Source organism: Gobius niger (assembly GCF_951799975.1).
Source record: "Gobius niger genome assembly, chromosome: 11".
Classification (NCBI taxonomy): domain Eukaryota; kingdom Metazoa; phylum Chordata; class Actinopteri; order Gobiiformes; family Gobiidae; genus Gobius; species Gobius niger.
The window spans coordinates 29730385-29755500 of NC_136862.1; the positions used below are offsets into that span (position 1 = coordinate 29730385).

At 43.2% G+C, this 25116-nt stretch overlaps 1 protein-coding gene across 1 annotated transcript in view; it reads right to left on the reverse strand.

Annotated features, from left to right (window-relative positions):
* The window catches only part of jade2 (jade family PHD finger 2), a 350732-nt gene extending 328425 nt beyond the window's left edge, over window positions 1–22307 (reverse strand). Inside the window, exon 1 of the mRNA XM_079566323.1 lies at window positions 21535–22307. The gene's annotated coding sequence lies outside the window, so the exon portion shown is untranslated. The remainder of the gene's footprint in view (window positions 1–21534) is intronic.
* Between the last annotated feature and the right edge of the window lie 2809 nt (window positions 22308–25116).

The following is a 25116-nucleotide window of genomic DNA, read 5'->3' on the forward strand; positions in this document are numbered from 1 at the left end:
TTCCTGAACCTGCTTGAATTGAGAAGCCAGGCCATGCATTAAAGGTCCTATATCATGCAAAATCGACTTTTTGGAGTTTTTAGCCATGTTGTTATGCTATTTCCTTATCAAAAACACCCCCAGAGTGGTTTGTGGCTTCATTCACGCAGCTCTCAGTAATCCTCCTGAATCCTGCTCTCTGAGCAGCTGCTCCTCCCTCTCCTGGTGAACGACTGAGTGTTCAGTTGTGTCGTAACAGCGGAACGGAAGTGCTCGACGTCTGTAATGTAATGTCTTACAGCCTGATTTTAATTTGTAAAACAGCTTTTTCATTATTTCTGTCGTAAGAGAGAAACAAAGAGAAAAAATAAAATAAAATAAATAATAAAAAATAAAAAAAAAGGATGTGCCCGAGGTGCTTCCAGGTCAGCTGTGGCCAAAACAAACACATCCCCTGAGCGTCTGAACAGATCAGTCATGTTTGCGCTGCAGCTGAAGATGGAGCTCGTTGTCATCTATTCTGAACACATCTGTTCTTTATTCTTACCTAACGATAATGTCACGGAGAAAAAGAAGCGCGTTTGGCTACGAGGACGGGAGTTTATTCAACCTTTTTCAGGAAGAGGCCACTCTTCATCAGAAGTTGTTTTTTTCTCCGGGATTCGGCGACTTTCACCAAAATATTGTTTTTCTGTGACTGTCTCTGATGGATGTTTGGGGAACCTTCGCCTGAATCAAAGTGGATTAACTTTTATAACCAACGCGAGTCCCACAATGTAAACAGCGATGGACCAGAGCGGTGAGTCAATCCAAACACGGGTTAGCTTGTGTGTTAGCATATTAGCATGTGTGTTAGCCATTTATGAAGCTGTGTTGCAGATGTCAGCTCCGTATAACTGCATCGTGAAGTAACTTCACTTATTGTTGTTTGTTTATATAACGGTAAAGTATGTGCGGAGAGAGGGGGCGGAGTTAACTGAATCGAAGCGTTGTGTCTTCCGGGTTCGAAAAATACCTCCAGAAAACACTTATATTTATCACAAAAATGAGTGCTCCATAGTGGTAGAGGTACAATATCTCATATAAATGCTTATACTTAACTTTGGAATGGCTAAAATAGCATGATATAGGACCTTTAAAGCAGTGGTTCTCAACCTTTTGATGCCGCAACCCTCATTTTAACAGTTAAAGGGTTCGTGACCCCCGCTCGGGTCACACCGTGAGAAATAGAAATAGTAGCCTACATAATTCTTAAGAAACAAAGAAAAGAAAAAAAATAGCTGAAATTAAATTCATCAAACTACAAACAACTCTGGTACAATAGCAAACACATGCTACAATCAAATATCAGATTATATCCTAATGAAAATATGGCTATTTTATCTAAATGATCTGGCGCCCCCCCAAACTTGTTTTGCCCTTGGGGGGTCCCGACCCCCAGGTTGAGAACCACTGCATTAAAGTATGGCAAGGTGTGACGAGTTTGTTTCATGGTTCATATAATTTCTGTGGTTTGTCCGACCCACAAAAAGCAGAAACTGAATAGAAAAGGACACACATAAAAGTGCTAGATGATTGTTTTGATAAATTTACAGGGAAATGAGACATGAGTAAAAAAAATATTTCTCTACAGAGACATAAAATCTTGTGGCATTTTGATCTTGGCCCATCCATATTGCTTTTGAGTTGAGCTGTTCACACAGTATTTCAGTCCAATCACAGGCATTAAAGCTTCTACAGTTGATTAAAATGAGCAATGTGAAGTTGATAAGTTGAAATGCAGTGAAAGTGCACAGGCAATAAGACCTCTCTCTTCCTCTCTGTCATGCAGACCTAATGTTGTGCTGACGATCCCAGTCAATAACACCATCTCTGTTTGACGGGAAACACAGCCACTTAAAGAGCAGCCGAAGTGAGTCACCATGACATCACCGCTTCCCATCAGCCCCCTGTGCAGTGTGCAGAGATCTGCCCCTCTTGATCGCTCCTCCAGGGGACAGTTGCAGGGCAAAGAGATGAGTTTTCCTACCGACACCGACGACCGAATCACGATCAACTTTAATTGGAAATCTCCTCGAGTTTTCAGCCTGATGTTTTTCCAAAGCCGCTCTAACGCACTCTGTGATCAGGCGTGTTGCTTCTGTGCAGCTGGGCGGACAGAAGCCGGGATTCCAGAGAGATGGGACCCGAGAGGAAAAGCCGACCGCGACATGTAAAAGTCATGAGTGATGGATGGGCGTGGTCTCTGTTACTGGGGAGAGAATGAGGAGCAGTGAATGCACGGGTGACAGGATGCTGAGGTTAGGGCTGTCGGGAAGCAGGACGGCCTGAGAGCAGGGGGCCCAAAAGTGGGTCACAGTAGCAACAGAAAGATTTTCAACTTTTAGATACATTTTTTATTCATCAGTGTCTGGCGCTGACTAGGAGAAACCTAATAGAAGTCGATAACATGAACAAAACCCATTCCAGTTGTAGCAGGTGCTTTTACAAGTCTACGGGAGAAGCAGTCTTTGAAAGAAATGTCCAAAAAGAAAATGTCCAAATGTTTTTGTGACTGGATTCACAAACCAGATTCAGATTCAGATTCACATTATTCTTATGGCTGAAAGTCCTGACAACATTACGAACATGCTTCTGAATAATGGCACCACTTTTGGACGGCGTTATGAGGAAATAATCAAAACACAGATCATATGTGCTGGAAGAGATGACTTTGAACTTTGTGACAATTTTTGTTGTATGTGAATTGGCCCAGGAACTATAGAGAAATTAGCAATAAACTGAGACTAGAAATCTGCATTTTGACCGTTACCATAGTTACCTCAATGGAATTTTCAGCTGCTCCACCTCCATTTTGAACTATAGGCTCTTTAAAATGTTGTGATGTCACAGTATTAATGTTATTTTTATTAAAGTGATTTGTATTGCAATTTTTGGGAGAAATGTGATTCAATTTGCATTTTTTAAATTTGATACAATTTGATACAATTAAATCCTAAAATGATGAATGAAGGAAGTCATGTTACTTTTAGGCCCTGTCCATACGAAGTCAAGCTGAGGACCAAACGCAAAGATATTTAATCAATCCAGTGTAGCGTCCTTACGAGCCCGGCGTTTTGGGGGTTTGTAAATGAACATTTTCCAAACAAGGTCCCAGAGTGGAAAGATCTCAAAACGCCGTTTACGTGGCTCCGTTGTTACGACGTCTCCGCAACTTTTACTAAAACGATGACATCACAGCTCCAGAGCGGTGTCTGTGATCCATAATCTAATGACCTTATAATGAGTTTTGCTCATGGATCTGTGATGGTTTGACTCCGCCCCCCTTTGCTCCACTGCAGTCCACAAGCCACAGGTGACAAGTAGAAAAACACGAGTCAGTCTGTGTTTTTGGACTGACAGCAAAAGACAGGTTTTTCTGCTTTAGTCCCGTTATGTCTGAAGTATAAACTCTCCTCCTCGTCTCTTCTGTACATCCTAAATCCTTGGAACAATTTCATTTTCACTGTTTACATCCCACGAAGGTTTACTGCGCATGCGCCTCTACATCCTGTTCTATTATCTATGTTAGCGTCACAGCGCCTCACACAGGCCTGGACAAGGAATTGCGCCGTTGTCACAGACCTGAGTCGACCCACGCAGACATTTACTGAGCTGGCTTTGTGCTTACAAAGAAAGTTTCTGAAAACTTAAGTGTTTTGTCTTCGTGTGGATATAGCCTTGGACTCAAATTGTCCCACATTAGAACAATACACAATAATCTACTTTCAAAAACATTTGGTTTAATGTGGACATCCCCTCTTCTGGAGGAGTTTCCCCGACATTCAGAGTACCACTTGGGGACAGCCATGTGACTAAAATAAATCCGGGATTGAATCACAGAGCGTCTGTCTAAACACTTTAGAATCTGCTTGACGGAAACTCAGACCTTTTATCTGTTGCAGTTGAAAACAAAAACTAGGTTATGGCAGTAGTCAAAACCTCGATTGCAACATGATATCGATAAACCTTGCAGCCCTAGTGCTAACTATCCTGCGTTACAATAATTAGCCACATTACGCTACGTTTTAATAACCCTAATATCAGAGGAGCACCATGGCTCTGTAAACTAGCCTCATGATCAGTCTTTGAGTAAACAGAACTAATGCAGAGGAGAGGGGGTCAGATACCTCGCTGTGGACACCTCTGAGCGGAACAGAAGAGCTCATGACATGATTCTCAGATTCACCCCTGTACAACCCTTCATTTAAGCGGCAGTTCGTCACCTCTCGACTCGGAAACAGACACGGTATCATTCCAAACAAACGAGCCTCTGAATCCAATACATTCTCTGCATCCCCTCTGGGCCGCAGCCTCAGGACATCAGCACAGTATTTATTACCACTGCCACCACTGCCGCCCCCAGAGCAATATGAGCACGAGAGCGAGGGAGGACAGACGGAGAGAAACAGGAGGAAGAAGGGTTTATTAGACACTTTACATTGCATTATCAGCTCCGTAGTAAGGCTCAATGGTGTCTTTATGTAGCAACAACTGCCCTGGGGCTGCCTGACTGAGTTGTGGCCTGTATGCTCCGTCCACCAACAGTTGCAACATGAAGGATAGGGCCGAGTATGGTTAAAACTGATAAAATAAAAAAAGTTTTGAAGCCTGGTGGATCATGAGACCTTGGTAAATAAAATGACCTGGTTGTCCCAGCTCAAATAATTGGTACAAATAGGTGTGGCTTTGCTAAAGTAATTGTCTTTTATAGATTTTATGAATGTTAAGCATTCTCTTTCATTCTTCTAGATCATGCTAAATTCTGTGTAGACACCTTAAATGACCATGGTCTGGTATAGGGCTGAACAATATGGAAATAATTTCATATCTCGATATTGATACGATACTATATAACTATGGGTCAGGTGAAAATCAAGCATTTTTCAGAAAAATAAAAACACAATAATAAAAAGTTCAGTTTTATTGATGACAATGTATATCGTTTTTTCCTTGCTTTTTTAAATTTTTATGTTTTGAATGTTCATATCTCGATATCAAAACGCCAGCGATACATCGTTGCTTGTTTGATATTAAAATCTTGAATGTTCATATCGCGATATCGATACGATAACGATACATCTTTCAGCCCTAGTATGGACAGTAGTGCAGGTTATATACGATTACAATAAAATAAAATAAAAAATTAGATTTCACGGGACTGGAAGCCCCTTACTACTAACATAGTTCACTCTTTTCAAAAGAATTTGTAATTTTTCTATAGCTCAAAATGACATTTTTAAAAATGCTAATATTAACGAGTGTACACTGTTTAAAGTGAATATGACAGGCTGTAATTCTTTTGTATCTATGAAATAGTTTGAATGATAATATCTAATCGGATATTATTTCGGTGAAGCTGCAGTTTGATGAAGTTAATTATTTACATTTTTAAGCATGTGACTCACTCGTTGGAATCGCCCATAAATGGTGATGTTCGAAGCGGTCAGAGCGAGAAAACAAAGAGATAGAAAAAAGCTTTTCCCATTTCTCCACCACTACTTTGAATTATGAACATATCTTTCTACCAAATAAAGACACAGATGCATGAGGAGCAAAGTGTTTTAACGGCCCATAAAAGCACATAATGATAATGCTAACCATCATTCTACTGTTTGCTTCATGCTAAATATGCTAACGCTTGCTATGAGTGCCGTTTTTTCGCTTCTACTCAACAATCTGCTGTGAAAAAAACGGCTAAAAATTGTGAATCCGATAACATACTTCCTTCCTTCTTGGCTAGGCCACGCCCCCTTGTATCATCGTCATCATCTTTTAGGCTATAACAAAGTTGGCACCGCAAGAGTTTCACCACTTAACCTCAACCGGTTTGGCATCACCAAAATCTAAAAGCTTCTTGAGAAAGAGCATCAAAAAAGAGCTGAAAACGTGAAGAAAACAAGGATGAAAATGCAACATCCAAGCGCAAACCCTAACTAAGAAAAACTAGGTACATGTTTTAGCAGACAAATTTCCGATTTCTGTTTTGTTGTGTTACAGATACAGACGGCATCTCGTCATAGAAGGGGGCGTGGCTTCGCCGAGGGGGAAAATAGAATCTTAGAGGAACACAATTTTCCACTCTTTTTAGCCATTTTCTGGTGGAATATGAACTTATTTATCACATAAATAAAGTCAAGTGTAAACTGGGCCCATATGGATATTTTCTCACAGCAGATTGTTCAGTAGAAGTGAAAAAACGGCTGTTGTAGCAAGCGCTAGCTAACAGTTAGCATTAGCCCGATGCTAACATGAAGCATCAAGTTAGCATTCTCCGTTATTTATGCATTTATGGGCTGTTGAACTAGGGCTGTGCAACTCATCAAAATTCAATTACGATTTAGATTATTACACTTAACGATTACAAAACTAGCATAATCAGAAAATAAATAAATATATAAAAACCAAAAAAAATGATTTTGCAAATTTTTTTTTTTTTTTTTGCAAAGCAGACTTCTATTATTTCAGGCCGCTGGGATTGTTTTCCCTTCGCATTTCATGTGCCATGGCTCATGCTTTTGCCTGACATTAAAAACAAAAAAAACAGCGCTGTGTGATGATGTCATCAGGCCGCGCTGGTGTGCGGGCTGGCCAGCAGGGGGCAGGTGTGAAGCAGAGACCTGTCCTCAATTGAGGCAAACTTGAAAGCATTTGTACTTTTACGACTGTTCAGAAAACATAAAATATTCAGCAGTTTTTGATTAATAAATCAATAAAATAAAGATTTTTAAAGGCAACAAATAATCGTTTGAACAATCGTGATTTCAATTATGACTAAAATAATTGTGATTATTATTTTTTCAATAATCGAGCAGCCCTATGTTGAACCGCTTTGCTCCTCTCCACGTCTTTGTATCTTTATTAAGTAGAAAACTTTATTCATAATTCAGCATTTGTTAAAGTCGTTTTTTAATAATTAGAGAAAGTTTAGATTTTTCTTCAAGTTGTTTTCCCCCTTAACTGTTTTCAAACATGACCATATATGGGCGATTCCAGAGATGCCATCTGTATCTATACCTCTGGGACCCCCTTGGAAGCCACAAACCCCACTTTGGGACCCACTGCTTTGGACGATTAAAAAAAGTGCCAAATATTTCAAGTATGCCTCCTGTAACCCTCCTGTAAACAAAAGCAGTGCCCTGTAATTGACCTGCTAATCTGAGACAGGCGGGGCGGGGGAGTTGGCAAAGGCGTGCACTGAACAGGCACATGGCAAAAGCAGAGTTTCTCATTTTTTTTGTAAATGATCAGTGTAATAATCGTAAACGTGAGTGAATTTCCCCTCGGTGCGCAGTCCTATGTTGCTTCCTGTAAACTTCGCACGAGCGTCTGCGGCTACGCTGAATGAGACGCCAACAGCTGCCAACTTCACTGTGACAGACGTCGGAAATCACTCAAATACGGCGTCTCAAATGATTAAAGACAACTCCTCAAACGTCTTTTTCCCTTTTTTTTTTCCGCGACAGCGCCCGGTTTTTCTCTATCAGTCTGCCGGTGCCTTCTGCTCGTCCCGTTGGGGAAAAACAACAGCCCTGATGGACGTCTGGCAGATGCCGGGAGAGGCTTCGGTAAACCGGGCTCTGAGACGCAGCGTCAGACATGTCCCACGCGTCTCCGACTCGGAAAAGGCCAACAGGTGCCGACGCAGGGGCGGACTGATGGCTAATGGGAATAAAACGACGCTGGATGGGATAAAGAAGCGCGTGTCAACAGAGGACGGGATACACTTTATATACAGGTACAAAGTGATGTGTAAATATGCACTTTAAATCTTATATACACAAGTGAGAAGGACACAGGACACAATAGAAGAGACAAAAGGGATACATATGGGGAGGGAGGATCGAAATGAAAGGGATATGATCATGCCCCCCAACATCCACCCCAGCCCCAAGGCCAAAACCAGATCAGGGACACTCCTTCAACCCCAGCCCTAGTTTTTGTTCCCTTTTCCCATGTTTTTGTACCGTGTCTTGTCTTGTTCGGCTGAGAAAATGTGCTCTTTAGTGCTGAAATGTCACTAAACTACTGTGCAATCCACATGTTCATACATTTTGAATAGGTGAAGCAACAGTTTTGTTGTTGCTTTATTGTTGAAATTTACACTTTTAATAAATCTAATATTGTTTATGATGAAACAGACTGATTTATTGCTCGTGTTAGGTGAAAAGGACATGAGAGGAGGACCTTGCAACAATAATCGCATATTTAATCGCAATCACAAGATTTAAGAAAAGAGATCGCAATTAGATTATTTTCCAAAATCGGCCCTAGAGTGAACCCTAAACTATTCTCCATGTTTTTAAAACCCATTATCCATCCCCCCGAACCCCATCTGTGGAGTTCTGATATCAAAGTGCATTCATCTCGGCGCTATCGAGTTGTTAGCATGCATTTCGATTGATGGTTTTATAATGTGTCATTTTTTCACTAGTGCCCGCAGAGGGCTAGGGCCAATCCAGTCGCTCACTGTCTGCTCCGTACATGGACATTATTTCACCCTGTAGAAAGCTTTTAGGCCTCAATCACGAAGGATACGTCCACTTTCAAATGACGGGAGCATCACTCCAGGCAGTGGGAAGCTGGAGAATTTGAAGAAGAATTTGCATAATTACTCAAAAAGTACTTGAGTGGTTGAAAATAGTAACCAGAGATCGATTACAGCCGACTTTTGGCCACTTCGAAATGCAAATGACTGGAATAAATAATTACCACCAGCAAAGAAGGCAACAAAATTCTGGAGAAAAAAATATTTGAGAAAAGCCTTTAAAGTGCCGTGACGCACCGCCCTCCAGTGTGTGTTGACATGGCACATGGACACGTTGGTCTTTAGATTTATCTGTTATACTCGTGGTGCAGGTCCAACATGACTCTGTTCTTCTCGAAACTTAAGTTAATTAAAGGAACAGGCCACTGTATTTCCATATTGAGATATGTTCTTACCTGAGCATTTGGCCTCTCCCAGTATAATCCTATGGCTCCAGACGGAGTGAAGTTAGAAGCAACCAAGCTCTTCCACGGGCACACAGACCAGACAGGTACACATCAACTCGTCTAAGCTCAGGTAAGAACATATCACAGTATGGAAAAACGGTGGCCTGTTCCTTTAAAGGTAGAAAAAATATATCTATAAGTTAAGTCCATTTACCATTTATTTCCAGTGTTTAAGAGGTACATTTACAAAGCTAATGGTCCTAAATAGCCGTTTTTTCCACTGGCAGCCACTACTCAGCCCAGTGCTCGGTCATCTCGGTTGGGCGACCTTTTCTACTGCTGAGGCCAGGGCCAAACCGGTCTGACCAGGTGTAAGTTTTGCCACTGACCTCTGGCTGTGGCCAAAGCACTGACGTGACGTGAACAGACGAGGACAGCCCTCAGTGTTAGCATGCAGGTCATACGGATTCAATATTTCACATCAAACCGCTGTTCTAAAAGGGGATTTTGCCGATGCTAGCATTTAGCCGCTTTAGCTGGTGTTAGCATCACATTCGCATGTTGCTTCCATTCATAGTTCGTCTTTTAGCTGCTTAATTCCTGTAGCATTTGCCTTGGCACCTCTGAATGATACCATGACCCTCACCAGAAGACAGCATTTGTCCACACTTGTTCTCATCGCGGCTTACAAAACTTTTAGTGAAGATCTGTACAGCGTGCACATCTGTGGGGGCGCCGCCCACAACAACTGTGATTGTGTCGAGAAATGGAAACACAAGAGCGTCCTGGGTAGAGTCGATACGTGACCATGCGAGTTCATGGATCGTGGTGTGCGCGGTAGAGCCGGGTCCTCAGGTGACAAGCTTTCTGATCACTTTGAAGTATTCAGCAGCGGTTCATTCATTTCCATTATTCAAGGGTGACCCGTGTAAGAAGTGATATCTAATATAGATTACTGATGGGCGATATTGGAAGCACCAGGTGTTTAGAGACACTGTCTAAAGTCAGTTGTTCTGTGTGATGAAATGACTCCATGAAGTCCAGTTACTTGCATTGGAGTAGTAAAAGTGGCAGTAATAGTAGCATTTGTCTCGTCAGTAATAGCATTTCATGTGTCGACTGCACTTCCTCCCTCTCATTCTCTCCACGATGAAAACACAATGAATGTTCCCCGGCCTTTTTCTGGGACAGAGTATTCCTCCAGCACAACAGTGACGTCAAAGCGCACTCCCCCCTCCTCCCCCCCCCGACCCTTACGTAGCCGCTAATGCTAATGCGGCCCGGTCACGTGAGCGTCCTTACCCCCCTTTTCCGCCAATGGGGAGGCGGGGGAAGAAAGCACATGGATACAGGCGCGCACTTCGCCGCACATGTGAGAGAGAGAGAGAGGGAGCTGTGGAAACTGGAGACTTCTGTGTCAGTGCAAACAGGGAAACACACACACGCACACGCACATGCACACGCACACACACACACAGGGAACATGTCAGAGGGAATTTACACCTTGTTCTACGGGAAGATTTAGTGCTGGAATTACAGCGTCAAAGCGCTAAGGCGGGATACCTGGACTTTAACTATATATGTTTTCGATACCGATACCTTAACAATACTTTTCTCCAATACCTAGGCATTTATTTGAGCTGAAACAACCAAGTCACATCCTTTAATGCTTCCCCTGAACCAACAGCATGAAAACTTGGATCTGAAGATAGGATTCTTTTTTGGTTCCTGCTTTAGATTCTTTCATTTCGGTCATCCAGACTGGTGTCGTTCATTGGTTCCCAGCCCCACCTGTTCCTTTTCCTTATGTTTTTTAGAAGCCGACCCAAATAGTTGGAGATTTTAGCCTCATGAACTGCTTTTAATTTAGTTTCAGTATAATTTTTGTCCGAAAAATATTACATTAACTGAAATGAACACTGATTGTTCAGCCGTAGCTAGAATGATTTTAAGTTAAAGCAGTACTAAGTAACTTGTTTACTTTAATAAATCCTTTCCGTAGTCCCTCTGGGGGTAATACAAGTGTTAATGGGATGATTGGAGGGTCTTTCATCTCCCCCTGGTGTCTCTGGCCAGAAAACCACAATTGCAACTTGACGGCCACCGGACCGGAGCCGCCAATACACACTAATGGAATCACAAAGAAGAAGCTAACAGGCTAACAGACAAAGCTAACTGTGAATTAGCGCTACTTAAACAGTATTTACAGCCAACTTTGTGTGAAAAAAGTATCTCCATTGTGTAAATCAGTGGTTCTCAACCTTTTGGAGCCGTGACCCCCAATATAACAGGTAAAGGGGCTTGCAACCCCCCGTCCGGGTCACACCGTGAGAAATAGGAACGTTAGCCTTCATAATTCTTAAAAAACAAATAGCTGAAATAAAATTCATGGAACTACGAACAAATAATGGCACTCTGGTACAATAGCAAACACATGCTACAATAAAACATTAGATTATTTGCTAATGAAAATATGTATATTTTATCTAAATGATCTGGCGACCCCCCGAATCTGTCTCGCGACCCCCAGAGAACCACTGGTGTAAATGGATGTACAATATCCCTCTCTCCCTTTGACTTTTCTGTCATCGTAGTATTTACTCTCACGGATAATTAATAAGTTAAAAAATCGTAACTTGCTACGACACCTGCAGTTGCGCTTATGGCCTTTAGGGGCAAGAGTTACTTAGTACTGCTTTAAAAAGGCAAGAAAAGCAAAGTAATGTATTTATTTATATTCATTTTATCATTCCTGAAACTGTTGTGAATTATATTGAATAAAACTAGCATTCAAACAAAGTCTGTTCCAGATGCAGAAAACAGCCACAGACCAGGGGCGACGTCAGATCTTTGGGCCTAATCCGACCCTCTAAATCCTCTGCCACCCTCAAAGTGATTTTGAATTGCACAGTGTAGATCTGACACGGACTGTGATGATGCTTTATCTCAGAGAAGACAACACCAAAAACACAGGCTCTAGTTAGGTCGACCCGAGAGCGGCACGTTTGGGTCAGTGTGAATCCAACCGCAGCACTTTAAAAAAAAAAGGCCACCGTTTTTACATGCTGAGATATGTTCTTACCCGAGCTTAGACGAGGTGAAGCATGACTGTATGGTCTTTGACGTTGTTAGCATTTAGCCTCTCCCAGCACATTCAGCTCCAATCTGGGGTGAAGTTAGAAGCTACCAAGCTCTTCCACGTTCTCCCTATTTAAATACAGTTACGTGAGCAGTTACACGATCCAAGTTTAGTCACATAAAAGTAAACATGTTGATTTTCTAAGTCGATAAAAAAGGGGAACTATATTGTAAGGCGTAATAACACCTTAGGAGTGCTTCGACGTTCTCGCAGATAAGTCAGCAGGTGTGGTGTGAATGCGGCTGAACTCGGGGCAAACTACTCTCACTTTGACACCTCTTTTTTGGCGTGAAGACAGAATGAATACACTCTGCCTGAGGATGTTTGGATTACCGCTCTGACGAGGGAAAATGGATCATCTGTAAATCATCAAGGTGCATCTCATGTGCGAGCATGTGGGCGCTTTGACAGGTAGATGCCCGTTGTCATGGGAATAAGTTAGTTGAACAGCTGTTGTTACGTGGCTGATGGAGCAACGTCTGGTGCAGGCACGTGTGAACTAACTTTGGAGTAAATGTAGTTGGAACTAGGGTGATCTCGGGTCGACCTGAGGGGCTCCAGCATGTGTGAAAACGCACTTAATGGGTCTTCAGTTTTGGTTAATAGCACACTTTAGTGGAAAAAAGTACCACTGCCTGTCCGCAAAATCACAATAAACACTGTTCCCCGAGGTTGACATTTTGCCCAAAGGCTCTGGAGGGAACACAGGGTCAAAACAAAAGGGATATAAAACAAAAACATTCAAAGTTATCTGCTTATCACATCACTACCATGACATGACATTTCTAAATGCCTCCTTTAGAGCCATTACAGCGTGACGCAACCAGCTCCAGACTGGCCCCAGTCCAGACCGACAATATCATTAGTCTCTCAGTGCTCCGTCCCGATGACACGCTCCATTTCAGCTTTTGTAAACAACCCCTGTCTCCAGGCAAAAAAAAAAAAAAAAAACACACACACACACACACACCGAGGGCAGAGACTCAGGCAAAAACAAGACCGAGAGAGAGAGAGAGTGTGTTTCGGAGGGCTGCGCTCGCTGGGGAAACAGTACGACTGAATCCACACAGGGAGCAGAGCTGGTGAAGATATGATCGACATGTAAAGGGGGGGGTCTAACTAAGTGCCCCCACACACTGTGACTCATCTGTGCTTTCAAAGCCACAGGAGGAGCCTGGGACTCTGCTGGTGCAGCTCATGGTGTGATCGAGCAGGAGCAATAGCAGCAGCAGCAGCAGCTAACTGTAGATTTGAAATATGCCATTTGAAAATGTATTTGAAAACAACTACAAAGCATTGCTAGTATAGGAGACAGGTGATTTGAAGTATATTTTTATATTATATTTCAAATATTGTTGGCCCAACTTTCTGTTTGAGTTGTAAATTGTGCATGCCCTTATAGTCTTAAAGTTTTCATAGCTTATTTTGATCTAAATTCTGTGTTATGGTTTATGTTTTGCACGACTGTACTGAGAAAAAATTCCTAGTTTGTGAACCTGTTCCCAAACAATGGCAATTAGGGCTGCTCGATTATTGAAAAAATACTAATCACGATTATTTTTGTCATAATTGAAATCACGATTATTCAAACAATTATTTGTTGCCTTTAAAAAAAAGTCTTTATTTTATTTATATATTTCTTAATAAAAAATAAAAAAAAATGATGCTGAATATTTTCTGTTTTCTGAACAGTCATAAAAGTACAAATGATTTCATGTTTGCCTCGATTAAGGAGAGGTCTGTTTCACACCTGCCCCCTGCTGGCCAGCCCTCACACCTGCGCAAGTAAACTGAGCAGCGCGGCCTGATGACATCATCACACAGCGCCGTTTGTTTTTATGTCAGGCAAAAGCATGAGCCACGGCACGTGAAATGTGAAGGGGAAAATAATCCCAGCGCCGTGAAATAATGCAAGTCTGCTTTGCCAGAAAAAAATGAAAAAGAAATTTATTTTATTTTTTTTAAATTTAAAAAAATTGAAAGAAAAATAAAATCAATTATGCTAATTTCGTAATCGTTTAGTGTAATAATCGAAATCGTGATCGAATTTCGATTAAGTGCACAGCCCTAATGGCAATAAATACTATTTTGACTCTGAAGAAATTGACCAACATTTCTGAGCTGGTGCAGTGGTTTAAAACTTTCAGACAAGGAGTGCCTGGTTCTTACAGACATACTACAGTATTTTTCACGTTTTCCCATTCATAACACCTGTCGAGAAAGAAAATCCAAAATGGCGGATCACTCAAAATAAAAGATTTAAAAACTTTAAAAATCCATCGATCCAAAAACAGGGTGGTTACAGATACTATACTCCCCTCAGAGTTGTCAAAGGGGGGAAACTCTTTAGAGGCAGGCTTTTAAGTCGTTTTTGGGAGATGTAAAGGGAGTCATGGTAATGTTGGTAAAACACTAATACTGTGGATTTGAGTATCTGCCCTTATCCGATAGTAACCGATATCAAGAGACTTCCTTAAAGAGTCTTTCTCTGATAGAAAACGTTTACTTCATTGCAAGATCAAGAAAGTCTTACCCTTCCTTGCAAACGAGATGTTACACAACAATTCTATCTAAATAAATGAAACACTAAAACAAGGATCACTGTACTGTTCTGCTTTAAATATGCTTGGCTACGTATCAGGCTTTTACGTTGCATTAATATTAACAATCCCAAAGTGATCTGATCATTACAAAGATGTTCTTTAACGGCATTTCAGAAACTAAAATACAAACAGCAGCGCAGTCATCATCTAATCATTATTTCTGTCCCAGTCTTGTTTTGCTGCCGCTAGCTTTAGCATACTCTTGCTAGCCGCGCCATTTTGCACGGCAATCAAAAATACATTTGCGGAGGCTAGAACTAACTCAGCGACTGAATCCTCCAGGTTCTGCAAAATAACATACAGCAAACTACTATTGGTTCAGAATCAGTATCATATTTGTAGCCGATACCTGATATTATTAATCTATTTTCCAGTACCGGCTCCGATGTCCGATAGCAATATCGGATTGGAACATCCCTCGTATAGTGGTACTGTCTGTACCCGCCATGAGGATCAAAGAGAAGGGCCAACCTCAGCCATTGGTTCTAATCAGGCAGGCGCAAATCACATCAGTCAGTGACCACATGTATCAAGAATAAGAACTAAAGCAATTTCATTTCATCGTCCTGTCCACTAGGGCTGCCCCCTTTTGGTCGTTTAGTCGAGTTACTGGTCGATGCCATCGTGGTTGACCAAGATTTTCATTAGTCGGCTAAATGTAACACGCTAAATGCTTCCGATTTAGCGGAGATAGGCTAAATGCTAACGGCGGAGCAGCTACGCTAACCCTGGAAGTACCGACTTTAGTAAATAATACTTTTTAGCAGTAGGTGCGGCATGTTCGGCTAATGAGTCTGAGAAATAAGTAGGTTCAGTCACTCCCCGTTGAGTTTCAGAAATATTGATTGTTGTATTAAAGAGTTTTGAAAAGGGCTGCACGATATTGAAGTGACTTGCGATATGCGATACGGCTGTGCAACATCGCGATAACGATATTATTGCGATTCACCAAACACGATATGTTCCATTTTTTTTTCAGCAAATTGTGTCAAATGAAGACTTAAAAAACACCCAATCAGGTCCAAAACAAGGGTAGAATTCAACAAAGCGAGTAAATGTTCAACTAAAATTTAACTTTTACACATGACTTCAATGCGTTTGAGTTTGAGTTTGCAAAAAAAAATGGGTGGATCTCAGTCAGATGAAGGCTATGGTGATATTGCGATATATTGTGGCTTCTCGCGATACGGATATTGCATCAGCTAATATCGCGATACGATATTTTTCTCGATATATTGTGCAGCTCTAGTTTTTAATGTTGTTTTTTTCACATATTAGCCGGTATGCTAGGACCCGGGAGCGGAAGTCGTGACGTCACACTTAACAAACGTATAGGCCAGACCTCCACAGTAGTTTAAACCTCAAATACCCTGGCTCTACAGTGAAATAGCCGATACAGAAAAACGAAAGCGACAGCAGAACGTCAGGCGTCATGTCTTTCTTCGCTTCATTCTGGCCTTTTTTCCGAAATAAATAAGACGAGGAGCTCCACATAGCGTGAACCGATTCATCACTACACCAAAAGTCAATGAAAGAAAGGAAGCGGCCCTGAGAGGACGTCACACGGAACCACGTGGGCGGAGCATTTCACAATAAAGCACATGGCCCGTGTTTACATTACGGCGAAAAAGAGACAGGGAAACGTCTGACACGGAGGACATTTGACAACAGGGACGATGATGAAAGAAGAGAACTACTGCTTTCTTTGGATTATATGGATTTATGGACAGCACATGTACAGCAGCAGATGCAGGAGTGAGGCAGGGAGCTGGAGTCTGAGATTAAAGGTGAGATTAATGTGACTTTTTACGCATAAATGCTGACTTTGCTTCTGTATAAATAGTAGTTGCAGCTCGAGCGCCCAAAGTTGTATGTCTTATGAGTGCAGCTTGCGTCAGAAAAGTTGTAGTTTTGTCAGAATCATGCCACGCCCCCCTTTTAGTCGACTAATCGCTGGTCAGGGCAAGTTTTTGGTCGACCAAGACTCCTGCTCTTCACGAGATCAGAGGCAGAGACATAGCTCATGAACATAAAGCCAACGAAGGTCGACGTGCTGATGATAATTCTTTTGAGCTGAAACGCGTTGGTGTAAATTAAAGGTCACCACTTATTAACCAAAGTGCCTCAGCCCATTTTATACCGTAAATTCTCTAATACTGGCCTGTATTCCATTAGCGGCCGGGTCTCTAACAGTGGCCGGGGCTTTTATTAGAAACTATAGCTGTAGAAATATTCCCCATGCTTGGAATGTCTCATACTCGTGTAAATGAAAACTCACGTGCAGGAAGTAAACAAACGGGAACCGGGGCCGATGGGGACGCTGCGGAGGAGCTGATCCGAGCATAACTTTGACACAGATTTAGCCACTTTTCAAACCTCCTGTGACTATTTGTAGAAACAGGGGGAGAGTTGTGTGACCCTCCAGGGTTTTAATAAAGTCTCCATCGCGTCTTCAAAGCACGTCCAGCTGCTCCGTGTGCAGGTCAGTCCCACGCCTCAAAATAACTCCTCCGATCAGCGCGAGCGTCTCGTCTTCTCTCGGGTCAGTCTCATGATTGATCACAAACACAAACGCTCCGTCTAAACTCGCCTTTTACGCAAGATAACAACAAATAATCCAGTCCGCGGTAAAAACGAAACAGAAACCTGCAGTGACATTGATGTCAAAGCTCCGCTAACAGCAACGAAACACTTCCTGTTGTCCCGACAAAATAAAAGGCGTCAATGTTCCAGCCGCTGGGAGAGGGTTTGAAATGTTAATTCATAAAATGAACCTAATATTTTAGGTGCAAATGGACACAAATCTCGTTTTTCTTCGTTTTCCTGGTCGTCCGTTTTGCTCAAATAGAAATAAAGGCCTGTCTCTAATTGTGGCCTGGTTCCAATAAAGGCCTGGTCCCAGATGCCCTTGAGTAAATAAAGGCCCCGGCCTATATTATAGCATTTACGGTATATAATCTTCAAACACAAAAAATGTTGCTCCAAACGGTCAGATTGACAGTTGACATGTGGTCAGACTGACACCAAACGAACTGACCAGGGCAGGAGAAACAGATTTTATTCATGAAAAGCACTTCGTAACAGTAGTGGTAGTAGCATCATCGCAGTAGTAACAGTAGCAGTAATGGTAATCGCTAGTAGCAGTAGTGGCAGCTGTAGTATAAGTGGTGTGTGTGTCTTGTGCGTAGTTGTAGTGCGTTGTGAGCAGAAAAAAGGAGGTGATGTCACAACTGGGAGCGTTTAACAAGTCCCCAGACGACTGAGGGTTTAATTGATTCAAGAGCAGCGGCGGCAGTGCAAAAAAAAACACGGGAAAAGCACAGCACCAGCCGCGAGTCATCGGGCGAATGGGCCAACGTGACATGACTTAGAGCGTCGTCGACTACTTCAGCGCCGCCGCCAAAGGAGAACAAGCAAAGCCCACAGTGACACCCAGAAAGAAAACATCTGAAGGAGCGAGTGGGCGATCCGACTCCATTACCATGAAGTCAGGCAGAAAATGTCTGTTAAGTGCCATTATAGAACACTACTGTCATCAAATCATATAAAAATCCAGGAAGGCAAGTCAGATCTGTGTTTCTATGGAGCCCACTTTCAAACCTGCGGCTTTAGAGGTTATTTTCCCATAGACTTTTCAAAAATATACAATGAAGGCATGGCGGAGGCTTATTGAAAGATCTATGGGGAAAAACAAATGAAAAATTGACTTTTGGAAGTGTTTACCCAAAGGTATCGATCCTCAGTCATGAAAAAAGACCAAAGATGTTGCTAGCATTTGGCCTCTCCCAATGTGTTCCTATGGCTCCAAACTGGGGGTGAAGTTGGAAGCGACCACTCTCTTCCACGGGCACGCACAAAGACCAGACAGGTACGCATCAACTCGTCTAAGCTCAGGTAAGAACATATCTGAGTGTGGAAGAACTGTGTGCCCTCAGTCACGCAAAAAGACCAAAGATGTTGTTAGCATTTGACCTCTCCCAGTATATTCCTATAGCTCCAAACGGGTTGAAGTTAGAAACGGTCTTCTATGCGATTTTGGTGGATTTACTTGATTATTCTTGTAGTTTTCTTGAGCTTGCTCTCAATGTCTTTACTCTATTTGCATGAATGGGTTCAGAATATTCAGAAGAAAAAGAAAATCCATCTTAAATGTGACTCATCAAGCGTGTGTAGGAACACAGAAAGTCTCTGTTGAGCTACTTGCGAAGGCCTGGAGAGCTACCGGTTGGAGATCCCTGCTGTAAAGCGATCGTCTGGAAGTCTAAATGTTTTACAGTTGGTAGAGCGGGTCGTCTCATGATCGGAAGGTCGGGGGTTTGAAGGTCCTTGGACAAGACACTTCACCCTCCTTGCCTCCAGTGTCTGTGTGTACATTAATGTTGTATGAATGACAGTGTGAATGGGTTGCTGTAAAGCGCTTTGAGTGCCTAGTGTAGGTGGAAAAGCACTGTGTAAATTGAGACCATGGATCATTTCCCATCAAACACGGGACTATAGACAAGACATTTTCCCAAAATATAAGCGGAGCATATCAGCAATAGAAAAAAAACATTATCTGTCGACATCTATGATATACTTCTATGATTGAAACCTTTACTATACCAATAAATGTTTAACTACAGACTATTTGAGAGGTTGAAAAAAAATCTAATTTAATTACTTCAAATATCAGCCTACACTGCGTTAACAATTACTATGCAAATTGTATTTCAGTGCCATAAAGGTAAAAAAAACGGAAAAATTCAATGAAGCTCATGGATGGTGTTGTGTCTCAGGGCTCTTTGAATCACTGACATCAATCTCAGACGCCTGTGGTGATTAGTTGTCAGCGAGTTAAAGGAAAAACTACTGAAAAGATGGGTCCCTGAGTAAAAAATATCGAATTGCAATTTTGTTCCTGAAAAAAAGAGTATTTTGATTTCAATGGGATTTGCAATTCAAGTTCAAGTATTTGAGTTATGTGAGGCAGCAGAAGAGCTAAAGACATTTGAGACCTGCAAATTGCCTGCGGAACAGTGGAGGCGTCACAAGAGGCGCTACATGAAACAAACGAGGAGGTATCCAGGCAAGTCTCACAGCTAAGCCACACAAGATCGTGAAAGACTGTTGTGGAGCGGAGGGAGCTGCACAGGAGGAAGAGGAAGGTGGAGGAGCTGACCAGTGCAGGACACCACGCTCTGAAACATGCACCGCCTTCCAGAGGATCAGAGGAGACTGAAGGCAGGTTTCCTCCAGGCGTTTCCCCTACCTCTAAAAACATACCGGTCCGGTTGACCCCCAGTGGTGGCGCGGCTCAGGGCTAACACATGAACACACATTCTTTGTGCGGTTGTACAATGACAAATAAAGCACTGACTTACTAAACTAATACAATAGTCAAATGCCAAGGCTGCACAATATGACCTAAAATTTTTATATTTTATAACAATCTCGCAATATGAAAATGAACCAAAGCTGAACCGCCTCCTGCCCCATCCATTTCAAGACCTATTCGTAGAAGGTCAAGTCTACGGAGTTAAACCGAGCTGCCCTGGGGCCGACTGACAGAAATGTCTCCCAGTTTGTGCCAACGGCTCACCCAAACCCAAGCAGTGATGCGGTCGCTGTATCGGTCTGTCGTGGTGAAGAGGGAGCTGAGTCGGGGCAAAGCTCTCGATTTACCGATCGATCTACGTTCCCACCCTCACCTATGGTCATGAGATTTGGGTCATGACCGAAAGGACGAGATCGCGAATACAAGCGGCCGAAATGAGTTTCCTTCGCAGGGTGGCTGGGCGCACCCTTCGAGATCAGGTGAGGAGCTCAGTTACCCGGGAGGAGCTCGGAGTAGAGTCGCTGCTCCTTCACGTCGAAAGGAGCAGCTGAGGTGGCTCGGGCATCTGTTTCGGATGCCTCCTGGTCGCCTCCTGCAGGAGGTGTTCCAGGCATGTCCTAGTGGGACAAGGCCTCGTGGAAGACCCAGGACACGGTGGTGGGACTATGTCTCCGAGCTGGCCTGGTGTCGCCTCGGGGTCAGAACAGCTGGAGGAGGTGTGTGTGGACCGGGAAGTTTGGGCATCTCTGCTGAGACTGCTGCCCCCGCGACCCGGCCCCGGATAAAGCAGAAGAAAATGGATGGATGGATGGATGGGCTCACCCAAACACTGTCAAACAACCTAAACTACACTCATGAACACAGCATTACGTTCAGGGCAGAAAACCTTTACGTAAAACAAAGCGTGACGTGCAAATACAACACCCAAAAGTAGCCCCAGCAATTCCTTTAAAATGGTCCATTCCAAACACCACAAACAAACATTGGGTGAATCTTCTGGAAAGCAGCATCTCTCCCTCTCCTCTCTTAAAACTTGCTCCATCCTCTCACTCTCCTGTCTGCTCCCGTGTAAGCGAGAGCATTTGTCCACATTTACGCGCACAAAAGCAGCCCCTGGCCCGCTTCCAAAACCCCACACGCCCCTCTACGTCTCCACGAGCGCGTTCATGTCCCATTAGCGTCGATAAAGATGTTTTAATGCCGAGCGTCGTCCTGTTTAGACCGTGCGTGACACTTCTCCGACGCTTGTTTCGTCATTACCCGTCGGTTTGGGTGAGTTCTTCTTTGGGTTGGTCCAAGTTCAGCCCTCACCTCCACAGCTACATCCTCTCCAGGCCAGTTTTCACAGTGCGTAAAACGGCCATGGTCAAGTTTGGCCCGGCCCCCCCCTCGCCCCTCCCGCGCGCCTGCCTCCGTGCCCCGGCTGCAGCTCCACACACATGCACCGCTAAAACATTTCCCCCGGATCACAACACGCACATGCCCGCCCCACAGCCACACAGCACCGCGCTCTGGTCCGGGTTTACCTTGTTGTGCAGTCAGCTTCGGGCGCAGAGACGTGCTCCAGAGATTAGGAGCTCATTGGCGGCCAGGGACATGTAGTTTTTGGGGGGGTTAGCGGTAGTTCAGCGCGCGTGTGTGTGTGTGTGTGTGTCCCTCGCTACCCCCCCGCAGGCTGCTCACGCACGGTGTCCACGTTGTGACAGGACCCGACCCTCCTCGCTCCTCCGCGCCCTGACAGCGCTCTGCTCCCGAAACGCGACGTCCAAAAATATTAATCCGAAACGATAAGATCCAGGCGAGAGGAGTTTCTCCGCAGGTTGAAGAAGTCCACAACAACACGCTCACGCCGCCGCGGTCCTCACGGGGGAGCGGTGCCCACAGCCCTGCGCGGGGAGGAAAGCATGTCGCATTTAGGAAAAAGCCCCAAAACTGAGCGCCCTCTCCGGAGCCGGCGATGCAGCGCGTGCACACAGCTCCAAAAGTGCAAAGACAAAATGATGCTTTACTCCCAAACGCTGAGGCAGGAAAGAAACGCCAGCGACTTTCGCAACGTCCCTCCTTCAAAAATCAAACATTGCTCCCCTGCTCCACTCCGCTGCTCCTGCCCGCCGTGCCTGCTCAGTGCACGCCGCTCTGAGCGCTCGGGGCTCGGCTCTGCTCCGGGCCGGGACTCCTCCTCTCAGAGAGAACACGCAGGGCACTGGAGACGAGCTCAAACATCAGCTTGAAAACTCTTTTGGCGCCATATTTATGGCGTACTTTCAATTCTCTGTACCGCAGGCTGCACTTCCTACTCCAGCACAGCGGGGAGACTGCGCCGCGCTGAGGGCGCGGGGGGAACTGCAGCTGCGCGCTTTGCACTGTGTCATGGTTTGAGGCGGGTGGGAAGTGATGATTTGGCAATTTACACTGAGCTTTTATTATGGCCTTTTGTCACAACAGATGTATTATATATATGATGTATATTATGTTTACAAATGTCAAGTCTCTCTCAGCAAGTCAAGGCGACATCAAATCATAATGCTGTACGTAGTACACAGTGATAAGATAAGATAAGCCTTTATTGATCTCACAATGGAGAAATGCACTTGTTACATTCAGCTCTTGGAAACACAGGGTGAGCAAACAGGCAGGAAATGTGAGGAAGAAACTATTACATAGTAAATAGTGGAATCTTTTATACAATGACTACCAATAACAAAAAAGTTGTATAGAGGCTCTCATCAGAGTCATGTTACATTTACTCCAGTAGCCTACATACAGTACTTATGTACTTAGAATACTTGTTGAACAAAATGTAATTCTTAGCAAAAGTGGATAGAGTAGCCAAAATATTAACTATACCTCTCATTTTACTCAAGCACAAGTAAAAAGTATTGACCCAAATAAATACTGGAGACGTTGACTGTGAGTCCTGAGTAACGGTTTGAGCCTTTAAGTCTGGTTTATGTTTGGTAATGTGAAAATCCTAATATTTACGAAGAAATGCTATAAAAATATCTTAAATATATATTTTTGAAGATCAAGGGCCTCAAAACTACAGATATATGAGGTCGATAAGTTTAAAATCTGCTCGAGTGAGCGAGGATACAAGATACTTCATTACAATGAAGCAGAAGTAAAAAGTACTGAATAGTATGTAGTTAAGTACAACAAAATTGTGTTCAGGTGTTAGTCCTGAGTTGCTGTGACTAAGTCGTCGCCCGGAGGAAAACCTGCTGCCTTCAGTCTCCTCTGATCCTCTGAAACGGTACAGTGCCTCCTGGGTTTATCCCTGTTTCAGAGCGTGGTGTCCTGTACTGGTCAGCTTCCCCACACGGTGGCGCAGTGGTTAGCGCTCGTGCCTCACAGCTCGAAGGTCCCAGGTCCGATTCCCACCTGGATGGGGCCTTTCTGTGTGGAGTTTGCATGTTCTCCCCGTGTCTGCGTAGGTTAGTGGTAGGTTATAAAAAACATGTGCAATAGGTGAATCCTCCAGCCAGGTGTTTCTGACCACCAGCCTGGCTCCACATCATGGAGATGGGTCCAAGAGCAACGGCCCATACTGGCAGCTCACTGCTCCTACAGGTCGCCCCATGCGACACTGAGGATGGGTCAAATGGAGAGAACTCATTTCTCTACAGAGATTTCTCTACAGAGATTAATACAGTATAACTTAACTTAACACCTCCTGCTTCTTATTTCTCCTGCGCAGCTCCCTCCGCTCCACAACAGTCTTTCACCGTCCTCTGGGAAGAGACTGGCAGTTAATCTTTTTTTCTCCAGTGAACGTCAATTAGCCAAAACAATAGTAGGGATAGAAGCATGTGTGGCTTAGCTGTGAGTCTTGCCCAGATACCTCCTTGTTTGTCCCTTCCTTGTTTCCTGTAGCTCCTCTTGTGACGCCTCCACTGTCCTCCACTGTGCTGCAGGGGTGGGGGCTCTTGGTGCCTCTTCAGTGTTTACTTTAATGAGTACAATTTCTTCAAAAACGTACTCAACTTGAACGCTTGCTCATGTGTAAAAGCAGCGTAGACTGAAGTGGATCAGCAGCACATTCATTTGTGCATTTTTACTCACAGAACATTCTCTCTTTTACATCAGGTTTGGGCCCCTAACATTGTAATGCATACAATTTCAAATGGTCAATTTAATGGCTCTTCCCACAAAAAGTAATATGCTATTTTCCAAATTGATGAATGACCCCCATAGTGTTTGTTTTGCGTGTCATTCTTCAGAAATATTTCATATTTTGTAATATAATTTAAATCATGATATTTTTACAGCATTTTCACATAATTTCAAGTTTTTGTTTCTCTTCATTTGTGCTAGCCTACTGAAAACATCAATCAGACTCAGTTACTCAGTCCTCATGGTAGTATCTCTACTCTACTTTTTTATTTCTTTTTTTTTACTGTTCCATGAGTGACAGGTCACACATTTACCTCTGCTTCAGTCAAATCTATTTGAAGTATCATCAGGGCAGTGGCGGCTGGAGGTCTTTCAAACAGGGGAAGCTCGTGAGGTTTTCTATTCATTATATTGACCTTCATAAACCTGGACCAATACTGTACCCTGCATTTTTACACACAGCCTTTTGTGCAAATAGGATATACTTACTTTTGTAAAAAAAAAAAAACTCATAGTAAAAATGAAAGTGTTAAATGCAGTATTCATACATCAGAGACTAAACCAAGTCCAAACAGTACCCACAACGCCAACAAGGTTTAATCTGGAGCAAAACCCGCAGAAAAACTGGGACGACACCAGAACTCAGCCAGGTCCAAACTTGGACTAAACAAAGAAGCCGGGTCCACATTAGGACTAACTGCTGTGCTTGTGTCATGATGTAGCTGTATGTGGCTAATAGCAGCTAAAGCAGGAGGAGCTAACTCCAGAAAATGATATGATAGAGTCATGATAGAGTCATGATTGAGTCATGATAGAGTTATGATAGTCATGATAGTTATGATAGAGTTATGATAGAGTTATGATAGAGTTATGATAGAGTTATGATAGAGTTATGATAGAGTTATGATAGTCATGATAGTTATGATAGAGTTATGATAGAGTTATGATAGAGTTATGATAGTCATGATAGTTATGATAGAGTCATGATAGAGTTA